Source organism: Arvicanthis niloticus, chromosome 23, assembly GCF_011762505.2.
Source record: "Arvicanthis niloticus isolate mArvNil1 chromosome 23, mArvNil1.pat.X, whole genome shotgun sequence".
NCBI classification, from domain to species: domain Eukaryota; kingdom Metazoa; phylum Chordata; class Mammalia; order Rodentia; family Muridae; genus Arvicanthis; species Arvicanthis niloticus.
In genome coordinates this window covers 38,515,604-38,529,803 of record NC_133430.1, presented here as the reverse complement: position 1 = coordinate 38,529,803, position 14,200 = coordinate 38,515,604, and positions in this window count along the sequence as shown.

The window sequence follows — 14,200 nt, the reverse complement described above, 5'->3', positions numbered from 1 at the left end:
TTACTTGGGCATATGGCTGCCCTAGATAGGTTCTGCGCTGGCCAAGGGAGTGGCAGCCACACATGAAAGGCAGCCTTCAGGAACTCTGCTCTTTCCATTCCTCCTCCAGCTGATTGGAGTACAGATGTGGTGGCAATCTGTCTCCCTGATCACAGGGGAGGGCAAACGACCTGGGCATAGTGAAGCAACAAGAGAGAGCCGGTCTCCAACCGTGAGAGTTCCATGCAGGTTCAGACTTTGAGGGTATCAGAGAAGTAACTCATCTTGTTGAAGCCCCTGTTCTTAGTGTCTCTGTGAGCACAGGCAACCCTCTATCCCCACGACAGCCTCATCTGGTGCTTCTATCACTATAGCCCAGTGCCTGACAGGCACAGATCTCTTCTGTCCATCTACACATTTTCATCCCACCTCACAGAGCCTCTGGGGAAACCACTCAGCAGCCAGGAGACAGACACCCTTTCCAAGCTCCAGCCTGAGTCAGCAGCAGTTTGCAGTTTAATGAGATGACACTAATGATTGTGCCTCCCTGAGGTAAGCGGGCTGGTCTTCCCTGGGGACCAATGGAAGGAGGTCACAGGTCACAGCATTCCCACGGTTGCTGAGTTTGGAGGTCAAGGGGAAGGGAGGACTCCCAGAAGGGGGCAGAGAGGCCACAGACCTACAGACCATGCATTTGCCACCCAAGAACCAACTTGAACTTTAGTTCAGCTGAAGGGAAAAAAGAACAGCTCCTGGTCCTGTTTTGTCCTGGCAGGTACCAGTAAAAATACTTCTGCCTCCCCAGAGCTTGCCAGGACCTGTCCAGTGTTTTGTCAGGTATGAAGTGGTCCTGGATCTCCTAGAGATTTACAGACCTGAGGTACTGGGTGGGTGCTTTTGTGATCTGTATTGCTCTGGGTTTTCTGGGGGGAGGTCACAGACCTGCCTGTTGGACCACTGCCCTCTAGATCTCTATTCACAACCTCTGTCCAATCAACACTTCTCACCCCTTAGGCCCCACCCATCCCTGGGCCATACGCCCTCGGTGGTTTGTTTCTGATCCCAGTTGTCCAGAACAGGGAAACAGATACTATTGTAACTGTTTCTACTTTGGATTTTGGGGACATGAATGCCAAGTATTCATTTCTAGCTCACCAACAGCAGTGGGGGCTTGAGGAACTGCGTTCTTGTTTTATTTGCATGTGCATGCTTTTCTGGGATGCTTATGAGTGCATGTGGTCAGAGAGAATCGTCACTGTTAGGCATTGCCTTCTTTCTTTCTTTCTTTCTTTCTTTCTTTCTTTCTTTCTTTCTTTCTTTGAGCAGGTATCTCAATGAATGGCCTGAAACTCATCAATTAGGCAAGGGTAGTTGACCAGTAAGCCTGGAGAACCTGTGTGCCTCCACCTCTCCTGCTCTGGGATTACATCCACATGCTACTTATGCAGCAATTTATTTTTTACATGATTTCTGAGGATCAGTTCATGTCTTCTTCAAATTGCAAGGTAAGCACTTCTACTCTTCCCCTTCTCCTCCTCTTCCTCTGGTCTTCTTCTTCTTCTTCTTCTTCTTCTTCTTCTTCTTCTTCTTCTTCTTCTTCTTCTTCTTCTTCTTCTTCTTCTCCTTCTCCTTCTCCTTCTCCTTCTCCTTCTCCTTCTCCTTCTCCTTCTCCTTCTCCTTCTCCTTCTCCTTCTCCTTCTCCTTCTCCTTCTCCTTCTCCTCCTCCTCCTCCTCCTCCTCCTCCTCCTCCTCCTCCTCCTCCTCCTCCTCCACCACCTTATCCACTGGCCCTCCTCTTCTTCCTCTTCCTCTTCCTCCTCCTCCTCTTCCTCTTTCTTCTTCTCTTCTAGGTTAAGCACTTGACTAAGCTCCTATCCTGTAAATGAATGCAGTGACTTCTCTTCATCAGGCCTGTGTTGTTAGGATTCCAATTTTACAAAAGCGTGAAGGCTCAGGAAGAGCCAGTAACTCACCACAGTCATGGGCATCCAGCTTCCAGCAAGAGAACTCCAAAAGTGGATCCTGAACCCAGGGAGTATGGCACAGATGCTCCTCTTTCAGGATGAATTCCAGCACCTTGAAACAGGGCATCTAGGATACAAGTGCAGAGAAGAGGAACAAAGGCCAACCGTAGATGAGAAGCATCATGCATGAACTCTGATGGGTCTGAGGTCAGCTCCCACGGTGAACAGGAGCCAGGAGGCAGAGCTAGAGTCACAAAGGCTGAGACGAATGCAGCTGAGGGTGAAGACTATCAGGAGTTCATGTTGGCCACTTGGGTCAACATGAAGACACTGGACGCGGGGAGATGCCTTCTGGCTTTGCAGGCACAGCTGGGCCCCTGGCAGGGAGAAGTACTAGGGAGCCTGTGACCGTGACTGTCTAGTGCCTCTCTCCATGTAACCACTTTCCTCCAGGTTCTAGAAACAACAGAAGGACTCTAGGTGGGTTAGGCAGCATCACCAGACAAGTAAGAGGTCATCCAGACCAAGACCTTGCCTTCCAGATGTGTCTATCTGGTGAATCTCTTCCAGCTGGTCAGAAGGCCTGAGGGTGTGAGTGTTCCCTACACACACACAGAGAAAAATACAAACACACATACACACAAACACACAAAGACACATACACACATAGTCACACACAGAGACACATACACATAAAGACACAGAAGCACACATGGACACATACATGGACACACATGTGGACACACACATGGACACACACATACACATAAACACACACAGAGACACATACACACACAGTCACACACACAAACACATATGTGTTTGTATATGCATGTTTGCATGTATGTAGGCACATGTCACATATATAGAGTGTGCACATAGAAGCCAGAGGTTGGTATCTTCCTCAAATGCTGTCCACTCTACTTTCTGGATAGACACACAGACACAGATGCACACGTGGACACACACACACACACACACACACACACACACACACACACACACATCTGGATCTTTTGTCTCGACTTCCTATAAGCTCCCTCCCAGTTTCAATGCTTGCCAAACCAGCCTTCTTCTGCCACAGCCCCACTCCATTTATTTTCAGATTTTAGCTTTAAAATAGCCTTGCTGATAGGTGCCAAAACCCAACAGACCTGAAAAACGCTTACCAGGATGAAAAGCTGAAGGACACTGGCTTTTTAGATGTGACTCAGGAATGCTTCATCCCACGCTGCTCGAATCCTCTATCTGCAGACAGGGTGACATGTCCCCAACCCCAGTCTTCCGCAGGCTTTCTTGCTTGGCACAAATTTCTGTGAAAAGTGTGTAAGAAGCTAGCAAGAAGAATAGCTCCTAAAGGCTGCACAGTGGTCCGGTATGGAAAAAAAAAATCTATTACCATGCGACAGAGAACTGAGGCAGGCACTCCAATCAGACTCAGAGTGAACTGAACAATGGCTCCCACAGTGCCTAGGGCAAGAAGGAAAAGTAGGATTGAGGCAGGGAGGCAGGCAGCAGTGTCCTTGGTTTCTCTGTCTCTTTCCTGCCCACCCTTGGTCCTTCTGAAGCTTCAGGTGTCCATGAGCCACGGTCTATCTCAGCCATACAGCCTGGGCTGGCAATTTCAATTATTCAGCTTGGTCAACAAACTGTAGAGAGGCCTCCAGCACTGTGCTGTGTGTCCTTGGGAATCAGTTATATAAAGTAAATGCAAAAAACACACTCTGCCTTCCAGGAGAGCCCAGAAAGCACAGGGTATTACAAGTGTCATACCACAGGCCACCTACTGGTTTTGGAGGGTAAAGAGGACTCTGTGTGCGTGTGTGTGTGTGGGGGGGGGGGGTGAGGTGACCTTTAGGCAGAGTCTGAAAAGATGGATGGGAATTGACAGACAAGTTGAAGGGAAGATATCAGGGAAAAGGTGACTCCTACAGAGGGACTGGCCTGTGCAAAGAGGATGGGGGATGAGCAGGCTGTGTCCCGGAGACAAGAGGCTCGGTGTGGATGGAGAATGCTGGGACCAGGGGAATCAGAGACATAAATGACCTGGAGAACAAGGAGGGCTACCCAGGGATCCTGGAGACCTTATGTATTGGTTACCTTTAATGATGTGGCAGAACAAGGGATAGGAAGCAACTGAAGGGAGAAAGGGCTGATTTTGGCTCATGGTTGGGGGTATAGTCAGTCCATCACAGCAGGGAAGATTCCACAGTGGGATTTGAAGCTCTGGCTCTAATAGCAGGGGCGTGCGGCTGCTGGCTCACATTCAGATGGATGGGGAAGCAGAAACGGGATGCTGCAGATGTTTACTTAGTCTTTTTTTTTTTTTTTTTTTTTTTTTCCTGCCCAAGGGAGAGTGGTACCTATATTCAGGGTGGATCTTTCCCATTTTCTTTACAAATGCCCTCACAGTTATATCCAGACCCAAGCCAAATTAATACTGTAGGAATTTCTTAATTCAATTAAGGGGATGAAACAGACCATCATACCTCGGGAGCAGTTTGAAGATCTTGGATTTCCTGGGGCAGATTTCGCTTCATTCACAGCTTCATTTGCCCTTGGCTATACCGGACATTTGATGGGTATTACCTCCAAGTGAGAGGGGAGTGTTGGAAGACTTTACACAGAGATAATATCTGCTGAGTTCTGAGTCTTACAATCCTCACACTCAGGCTTCAATATAAAGAATGGCTTTGAGGACAACAGGACTGGAGGCTAAAGACAGGGAAATGACAGAAGCTCGAGGCACAGATGACCACGTGGCGAGAGAGGTAGACAGTAGGATCTGCCGAGCTAGTGGCTGTCCGAGGGATGGCAGGAAGGAAGAGTTAAGATGAAGAACATTGCATCAGTTGGTTTTGTGTAACTGTAGCAAAATACCCAAGATGATCCCTTTAAAAGGAGGAAGAGGGCCTGGCGGGGAGGACACTTGCTATACATATGTGCAGACCTGGGTCTGAATCCCCACCACCCATGTAAAAAGTTGGACATGGATGCCCCGTGCCTGTAACTCTGGCATTGTGGGACGGAGGCAGGCAGATTCCAAGTGCCCAATGCCCTGACAACATGGCCAAAATGACATGTTTTTTGATTCAGTGAGAGACCCTGTCTCAAGGCGATAAGGTGGATAGAGATAAAAGAAGATACCCAACATTTTCCACAAGCCTCTATGTGCATGTATATGCACATATGCAAGCCTCTATGTGTATGTACCATGCACAGGCATGGGTACCTGCATTCACACATGCACCGCCCCCACATGCACAATAAATAAATAAATAAATAAATAAATAAATAAATAAATAAATAGAGGAAGGCTTAATTTCTGCTTATATTTTCAGTCCATAGTTAGTTACCTGGACCCATGCTTTGGGCTTGTGATGACACAGTAAATCATGACAGATACATGTGGTAGAGGAGACCTTTCAGTTTATAGTAGCTAGAAACCGAGGCTGGATATGTCCCTTTGAAGGTCAATGACCGAATTTCTTTCCATCAGATATCATTTTTCAAAGCATCTCCCCATAGTACCTTACGTTAGCAATCACGTCATCGACACGCAACCTTTGAGGGACAACGTAAGATTCAAATCACCAGGAGTATTAGTGGTAACTTCTGTGACCTCTAAGAGAGTTCAGGGCTTAGCCTCACCTCCAGCCTTGCTGGCTGGCAGTCTAGTCTCAGAACAGCTTCTGTAGCCCAGGTTTGCAGTTTGGACTTTGCCCAACAGCTGTGAGGAGCCACTCTGAGGATCTTGGTAAGAGCCTAATTAAACAGCACTGCCCTCAGTTCTGCTAGCCAGAGAGCAAGGCTCTACAGGGAAGCCCTCATGGAGCTTTAGCAGCAGAGTTGGCTCGTCTGGGGAGGCTGTGAAGGCTCTGTACTGTATCCAAAGCTCAGCTCAAAGGCACTCACGCATCCTGGGCAGCTCCTCATCATGTGGCTTCTTCCTTATGTGTAATCCAGGCTTCCTCTCCCTTCACCCGGAGTGTCTCAGTGACAGATGAAACAGACCAAGACTCCAGGGTCTGTGATCTAGACCTTGTATGCACAATAATCCCTTATCTTAAATTTCATCTGGACTTTGCCCTTTATTGCATAGCGTGATGCTCATTCTCATTTAAAATCACATCAATTGCTGGTGATGAGGTTATTTTACCTAAATCTTTAATCAGAGTAGCATGCCAGGATGCTGGACTACCCTTAACCCTGGCCTCATGTGTGCCGTGACCCGACAGCAGCAGACTCTCAAGTTATAGATTATCTAACTGGGAGCACACTCTAGAACTCCAGTTTGGGTTTGTGCTCGATGCTTCCCTCTTGGATGCTCTTCTCCTCTTGAGTTAGCAAGCTCCGTACACTCCAAGACCCAGATGTTTTCTCTTGATTGAAAATTATCCAGCTTATTAATTCAACAGAGAGCCCAGGAGAGCCCCTTCCTGCTAGCCTACCCAGCCCCACTCCTTCCACAGAGACTAGCTCAGCTTTTCTTTGAGTAGCACTTATGTAGATCAAACAGTCAAGTGATGACACAGCATTTCGCTGCTTCTCTCCCGAAGACGTGTATTGAACAATTATGTGGGTGGGAGAGGAGCCAATATCGGAGCATCTACTTGCCTGCCAAGCTTCAGATCTGGTGTCCTCTTGTTAGCTTCCCGAGAGGCTCACAGACTCGGACTTGAGTTTGTGAAATGATTTGCCTAAAGCCACACAGGTACTTTGTAATAGAACCCCTCTCGTAGTTCTGTCAAGGTAAAAGGCACACTCTTACCTTAAAGGAAACAAGAGGCTGTTTGTTCTGGAGCCATTTTAGGTGACCATGAGAACACAGATTTAGGTTAGCTCCAAACCCCATGTCCCAACATGAAAGCAGTCTCATGAAGTTTTATAGTTTTACCAAACAAAGAAAGTAATAAATCAAGTTTAAAATACACTAGTGGGTACCCCAGAGAGGTGATTGCCGCGAAGCTTTTCTTTAGGTCTGAGATGCTCTCTGATGGCACCCCTAGCTTTGGGGTTGGTAGAAGCTAATGACTTGCTAAGTTAATAGATTCCAAAAGATTTGTATCTATTGACCACAAGATGCTAGTTCTGACACAATAAAAGGGCAAGGAATGGCTGGTCAGGAGGGCTAGAGCTAGCCACAGAGAAGGTAATTAGCCTCTGGACCTGCCACATTGCAGACTCTGCACAGAACTGAAATTCTAACCAGTCAGCCAGTCTCTGCAGACACAGCTTCTTTTCAATAGTTCCCATTCACAGTTCTTACCCCATTGTTATGTAACTTGATTTTGTTGTGTGTGCATATGGTGTGCAAAGGACGATGTCAGGTGTCTAGCTCTTATTCCCTTGAGACAGGGCCTCTCGCTGGATCTGGAATTAGGTGTGGCAGCCAGTAAACCCCACTGATTCTCCGGTCTCTGTCCCTTATAGCACTGGGGTTACATGTAAGAATACAACCTCTCCTGGCTTTTTACCTGGGTTCTGGGGATTTAAACTCAGGTTCTCCTGTCTGTGCGGCAAGCACTACGACCGGTTAATCTCCTCAAGCCCTAGAATTTGATTTTGAAGCTTATGTTTGTCCTTCTGGCTCTGTGAAGGTACCAACGGCTCCTCGTCATCTTGTGCATTGAAGCCCACTACAGCACGCTGTTTACAGGCTGAGAGTAACCCCTGAGGATCTCTGAATGCCAAGTGATGATGTCTCCTAACCGCATGGCGACAGAGCAAACCAACAGCCTCCAGGGTAGCTCCATTTGGGTCTACTCTTCTCCAATGCTTACACATTCCTCTAGACAAGTAGATACAAGAGCCAGAATAAAGGTTGCCTTTAAACTACTCAAGGAGAAGTGTAGAGTTGAGGGGAGGCTGGGGACTCTAGGGTCCCTTCATCAGCCTTTATATAGAGAATAGGAGGGACCTGTTAAGCTTTCTGCTCACGTAGGTCTGTCAAGTCTCCAAGCTGCTCACATGCGCCCTCTGCAGGGCTGTGACAGCCTTGCGGAAGGAAGCCCGGCTGTGGGCCGCAATGCTTCAAAAGCCCCAGTCTGGCTTCCTGATCTCTTTTCTCCCAGGAGTTTCCCAGGTCTTGGATCTCCAGGTGTTGAAGCTCCTGGTCTCCTACGCTGGAGGAGGCCTGCTATCAGCGGCATGATGCTCCCATACCTTCAAGGTCCTGTGTTTTGACCTCGACAGAGTTTACTGACTTGGATAATCAAAAATTAGATGTCCAAAGTTTAATAATGTATGCAGTGCTTTTTTTTTCTGTGCGTGCTGCTGTCACCTCTGTTTATACAATTTGAGCTCTGGATTGTGATGGCTATAAACTGAGGGGAGGGGATGTACAGTCTTCTCTCTTCACCTTCCCTACCTGTCTGCAGCTACAAACGCCCCAAAACCTCTTTCTCAAGCAAAAAAAAAAAAAAAAAAAGGAGCTGTTTTAGTCAGAGCATCGCAACTCCTGGAATTTCCTCCAGAAAGGAGAAAATAAATCAATGTTTGCTTAAGGAGTTTAAAAGAAAAAAAACAACTCCTCTGGAAAAACAAAATGTGATTTAAAAAAAAAAATTATCAAAGCTGGCTTTAGGAATCACAGAGGAAACTAAACCCTGGAAGCTCTTGGATGGTGCTGGGTAACACCAGACTCCCTGGCTGTGATTAATTACCAGGTGCCTTCTCTCTCCATCTGGTTCCCGAATCCCTGCTATCCCTGGCCGGTCACCTCCATCTTCTTCTGTCCCTGTGGGATCCCTGATCAGCCCACAGAGAAACAATTAAGCCCTAATGTTAAGATATACCCCTGCCACCCGTGCACACATACATGCACGCACACACAAATGCACACGCACACTAAAAAGAGGCTCCTAACTGGAACTCCTCCCTGGCTCTAATTTTAATTTTGATTTCAGCTCCTCATTGTTGCTCGTCCTGTCTAAGATATGACTGTGCCCCTGCTATGCTGTCAACAGTAAGCAGCAATGTCCCAAGAGACCTCTGGGATTTAACACTGCTTTGTTTGTTTTGTTTTTGTATTTATAGACAATGGCTCAATATGTAGCCCAGGCTGGCCTGGATCTCAAAATCATACTTTAGTATCCATGTCACCAGTGCTGGGATTAAAGGTGCATTCTACAGCATCTGGCTTTAAGCACAGCTTCTTGCTTTTACAATATAATTTTTTAAAATGTCATGTGAGCCAGCAGCCTTCCTATGGATAGACCTGGGCTTCCAACATGGTGTCAGTCTTGACACTTCTCTCTGATTAGACCTTCTAAGAGCAAAGAGCCAAATTTAGAAGTAAATAAAGTAGAAAAGAAAAGAGGAAAAAAAAACACTCCCCAAACAGGACATGTAACAGGAGGTGAATAAAAGAGAAAGAGAGAAACCTTCTTCTACTGATAAAACTTCCCAAATTGCATGTTTTATAGGACAACAGCAGTGCAGGCTCAGAATTAGAAATTCTTGTTGAAATTTTAAAATAAATATACATATATATGTGAATTTCATATGTGATAAAAGCATAAGCACATTCTAAAACATAAATATAGACTCAAAGAGTACTCATAAACAAAAAAACCACTCTCATAACCATCACCCAAACCAGGGGACAGAATGTAAACAACGAGTGATACACCAGGAGGCCTTCAACCATGGCCGGCCCTTGTCCTTGTTGACCAAGTTTGAGCTTGGTGGAAGTATAATCCCACAGCATGGGCTCCTTCCTGTCTGCCTTCTTTTGTTCAACTTTATATTGATAAGAGCAAGTGGGGATTATTAATTTTCATTATTGTGTAATATTTAATTGCCTGACTATATCATTGTTTAGCTTCGATGGACATTGATGGACTTTTGGGCAACTTCTAGTCTGGTTCTTGTGAATAATGGTATTCTCAACGATGCAGTTTATTCTTTGAATTCACATGGAGACAGATCTAGTAGTGGTATTATTGGGTCATGGAAAAACATACACACACACACACACACACACACACACACATACACACACTGCCTGAGGTATTGGCACATAGCTGACCAATATAAATGAATTGAGACTTCTAGGAACTCCACACCCAGTGAGATCAATAGTCTGTGACCAGATTGGGGTAAGGCATTTTATATTTGTCATTTAATTATCATTTTACTGATATGCCAACATTAAGTACTTATTTCTAAACTTGTGTACTGTTTAGATAGTCTGTTGTGGAATGTGCCTGATCAGGCATTTTGCCTTCCTATGGCTTTCTGTGATTTTCTTAATGATTCTGGGGCTTATTGGCCTGTAGAAGGGCATCTAGGTGGCCTGTTCTTAATGCTATTTGCATGGCTATGTTCACTACCTTGGGCTTTCTAAAGGTGTACAGTCCGGAACTCACTGTGCCTCAAGCTCTATCTGTCCCTGAAGAGTTTGGGATCTTATCCTTAGGTCCTTCTGCTGCACAGAATTCTCAGCTGGCCTTGGTGTCTTCTTTATATTACCATCCTATACCACAGCCTGGCTTGGTGGGACAGGATTTAGTGGAATTTCAGTCCTAATTCCTTGATAGATTTCCATAAAGGAGCCTAAGAGAGAGGAGAACCAAGCTATGTGACAAAGTGTAATTGCCTCTGTGCAGCTCCACACATCCTGTAGGGACTGTACAACAACACAGCCTGGCTGTCCTCTCTCTCCCACCACACATGGTAACAAGCAGCAACAAATTGGTATTGTCGTCGCCTCCTTCCCCGCTGTACAGTAATAGCCAGGCCTCCGTTTGTGTCAGAAAATGTGAGCTTTCCACACCACACCTGTTCTGGGACTCTGCGCCTGTCATCGTAACTGATAGCTTCCGTTTAAGAGGGAAAGTGTGTAGGGCTGAAGCGTTTGTCTCTCCCTGCTTCTGGACTGTGGACACGATGTGACTACAAGGCTGTCTCAGGCTCCTTCCACTATGCCTTCTCCCGCTGTCAGGGACTGTTGTCCTTTTTAAACCCTAAGCCCAAACCAAACCCCTCATTAAGCTGCTTTTGTCAGGTATCTGATCGATGAAAAAAAGCAAAGCATTGGATCGGGCTCCAAACATCTCTGATCTTATTACTGAAGGATGAGAAACTTGCTTTGAGTTTTGGCCTTCATCTTGAGGCTTCCAGTGCCTACATGCTGACTGTGACGAGAAGTCTGTTGTAGAATGTTCCACCCATAGGGCCATGTCAGGACTCACCCCAATTCAGAGTGGGAACTACTTTGGATCTCATATTTGGGGACTGTGGCTGCTCATCTACTGTTCAGTGTGAGATTTGGCTGCAGCACGGTAACACCAAGCTGGGTCTTTTTAAACCATCAGCTCCCATCTAACCTCTATCGCTGGGTCTTAATGACCCCTGGCCTGGAATTCTTTATGCAAAAGGTATCTCTGTGGTCTAGATAAACTCTTGTACTTTGGCATTTCACCACGCAGCTGTTTGCTCCGTAACCTTTTACTTCCTTTGTTCCTTCCCAGGTCTAGCAGACCTTTGTCACCTCGACAGGATCTGCTTAGACAGCTTCCAAACCACACCGAGAGATTTTAATTTCCTCCCATCTTTGTTAGCGTTTCACATTGTTACAGGTCAAAACCGGAGGGTATTTATGAGGAACTAAGAAATGTCACGAATGTGAATCCAAAGCTCTGCCATTTCCCTCCCAGTAGTTAGAGCAATGTGCTGTGCCCTTCGTCCTGGGGGGCTTAGCCCAGGACGGACCCCCTTGAGCTTCTTTCTGCCATTGCTGTAGGAGGGCTATCACCCCAGGCTGGGATATGCCAGTGCATGTTAGATTTGGTGAGGGGACTGCACTAGTGGCTGCTATTAGTCAAAGAAAATTCTCAAAGACTTCAACTCTATTTCCTAGTGATGAGAATTTACTGGTTCAGAAATCATCCATTCCAGAAGTAACCCTGGCCCCTCCGTTTGATTCTTTTACTCTTTCAGGGGTGAGTATGAAGATAGTATAGAAGTGACTGGATGGAGCTGTTGACAGGTGTCTTCTCATTTTCTAGCATCATAAATGTAATGAGGACGGAGCCAGGGCAGGCGGTGATGAGGAGGGGCCTCTCGAGTTCTCAGGGCACAGGATGCAGTTGGCCATCGTTGGGGAACGTCTTCTTATTTGGGCTCCTGGGCACTGCCCGGAATTGAGTTTCTCTTTTGTTCTTCTTAAACACTTGAGTGCTTTCAGGATCAGCCCCAGACCCTTTTCTAACTTCACTAAGAAGGTCTCAGCCCTTCTCCCAGCTATAAATGCGACTTGCCACCACAAGCCTCAAATCAATCCCTGGTTTCTCTTCAGAGCTGTAGAAAGTGTATCCACTCTCTCAGTTGGTCTGTTGTTCACTTGGCAGTTACGTTGGTTAGTGTCTCATTACAGATGTGAAGTGTCTAAAGTGCTCAGTTTAAAAATAGAAAATGTGCCAGGCACTGGTGGCGCGCTCCTTTAATCCCAACACTCTGGAGGCAGAGGCAGGCAGATCTCTGAGAGTTCAGAGCCAGCCTGGTCTACAAAACAAGTTCCAAGATAGCAGACTACACAGAGAAACCTTGTCTCAAGAAACAAATAAAAGAGGAGATGTTTATTTTGTGTATGGCATATATATATATATATATATATATATATATATATATATATATATATATTCATATGTGTGTATACATCTATGTGCAGAGGCCACAGGTAGATGTCAGATGTCTTATTTTCTTAATTGATCTTCACCTTACTCTTTGAGACAGGGTCTCTCACTGAATCCAGAACTCACTACTGGCTAGACCAGCTGACAGCAAGCTCCAGGGATCTGCCTATTTTGAACAGCCTTCCCCAGCATTGGGGTTCCAGGGACATGCCATCCCAGTGCAGGGATCTGAACTTAGCAAACGCATTACCCACTGAGCCATCTCCCCAGGCCCCAGAGTGGTTTCACTCACAACTTTGGAGGTTTCGGGCCATGATCAGTTGGTTCCCAGCCTGTAAAGAGCGTTCTCCTATCATGTTGGCTGGAAGCAAAGAAAGAGGAAGAGGCAGAACTGGGGCCTCTGAATGTCTTCTGAGGGCATCTCCCATCGCCTAAAGTCCTCCCTTAGGCCCTGCCTTTTAAAGGTACAAGCACATCGCACTAGCACTATGAACTGGGGAACAAGCTCATGACATGAGCCTGTGGAGTATGCTAAGGGGCCTAAAGTGATGGAGTCAAAAGCATCTCCAACTTTACAAGTCAAGACCAAGTATGTCACCTTCACGTCAAGCCTGTCTCCTCTACCTCCACTCATCTCTGCAAAGCCAGAGTCCAGGAGACATCTTGGGCCTTTCTGTCTTCGTCCTCTGCCCTTCCCACCGAGCACCTGCAAGCAGTTTCTCCGCAGGGAGACACACTCCAGCATCATTTCCCGCCAGAACTCCCGCAGCGACTCCTCCCAAGTCTCTTCTAACTCGCTCCTCCTTTGACTCCAGTCTGCTCTGCAGGAGAATCAGCAAGTGGGAGCTTTAAAATGAGAACAGCTTATGCTCCTCCCCACCCAAAGCCTGCAGGGGCTGCCTGCGCATTTATACACTTTTTAATTGACACATAATATTTGTTTATGGGGTGCAGTGTGCTAATTCGATCCATGTATACAATGTGCAGCGGTTAGCATTTCCACCTCCTTAAACACTGACCACTTCCATGTGTTAGGAAACTCCAGAGTACCTTAGACTTCTGGCAAGCTGCTCACAGGCTGGCCATCACACTAGCCCATAGTTCTCACCCCTGCGCCTCGCTCCTGCTCACCTTTGGCTTCTCTTTGGTTCAGTCTTCACTCAGGATGTTCCCTTTGCCTGGAATCATTTCCTCTCAGGCTTCAACTAGCACCTGCCACAGCTGTGTCTTACCTCAGAGCAAGCCTCAGCACGGGTGCCTTCCTTTGCCTTCCGGTTCATGTATCTTCCCTGATTGCAGTTCATGTCTTCAGAATCCTTCCAATGTGTTTAATTATATATATATAATAATTATATATATAAATTATATATAAAATAAAATATAAAAATATAATATATATATATATAAAATTTTCGAGTACTAAAAACTGTCTCTTAAAAGCCAGCACTGCCCTTTGCCTTCATGACTGAGCATTGTAAACCCAGCTCTAAACTTTTTCTGGCTTTTGGCCCACCTAGTGGGGTGAAGCATTGACAGGGGCCTCAGCTCCCACCCCAGCGAGCAGATTTAACAAACAAAACTACTTGATGCACAGTTCAATTTGAATGTCAGATAAAC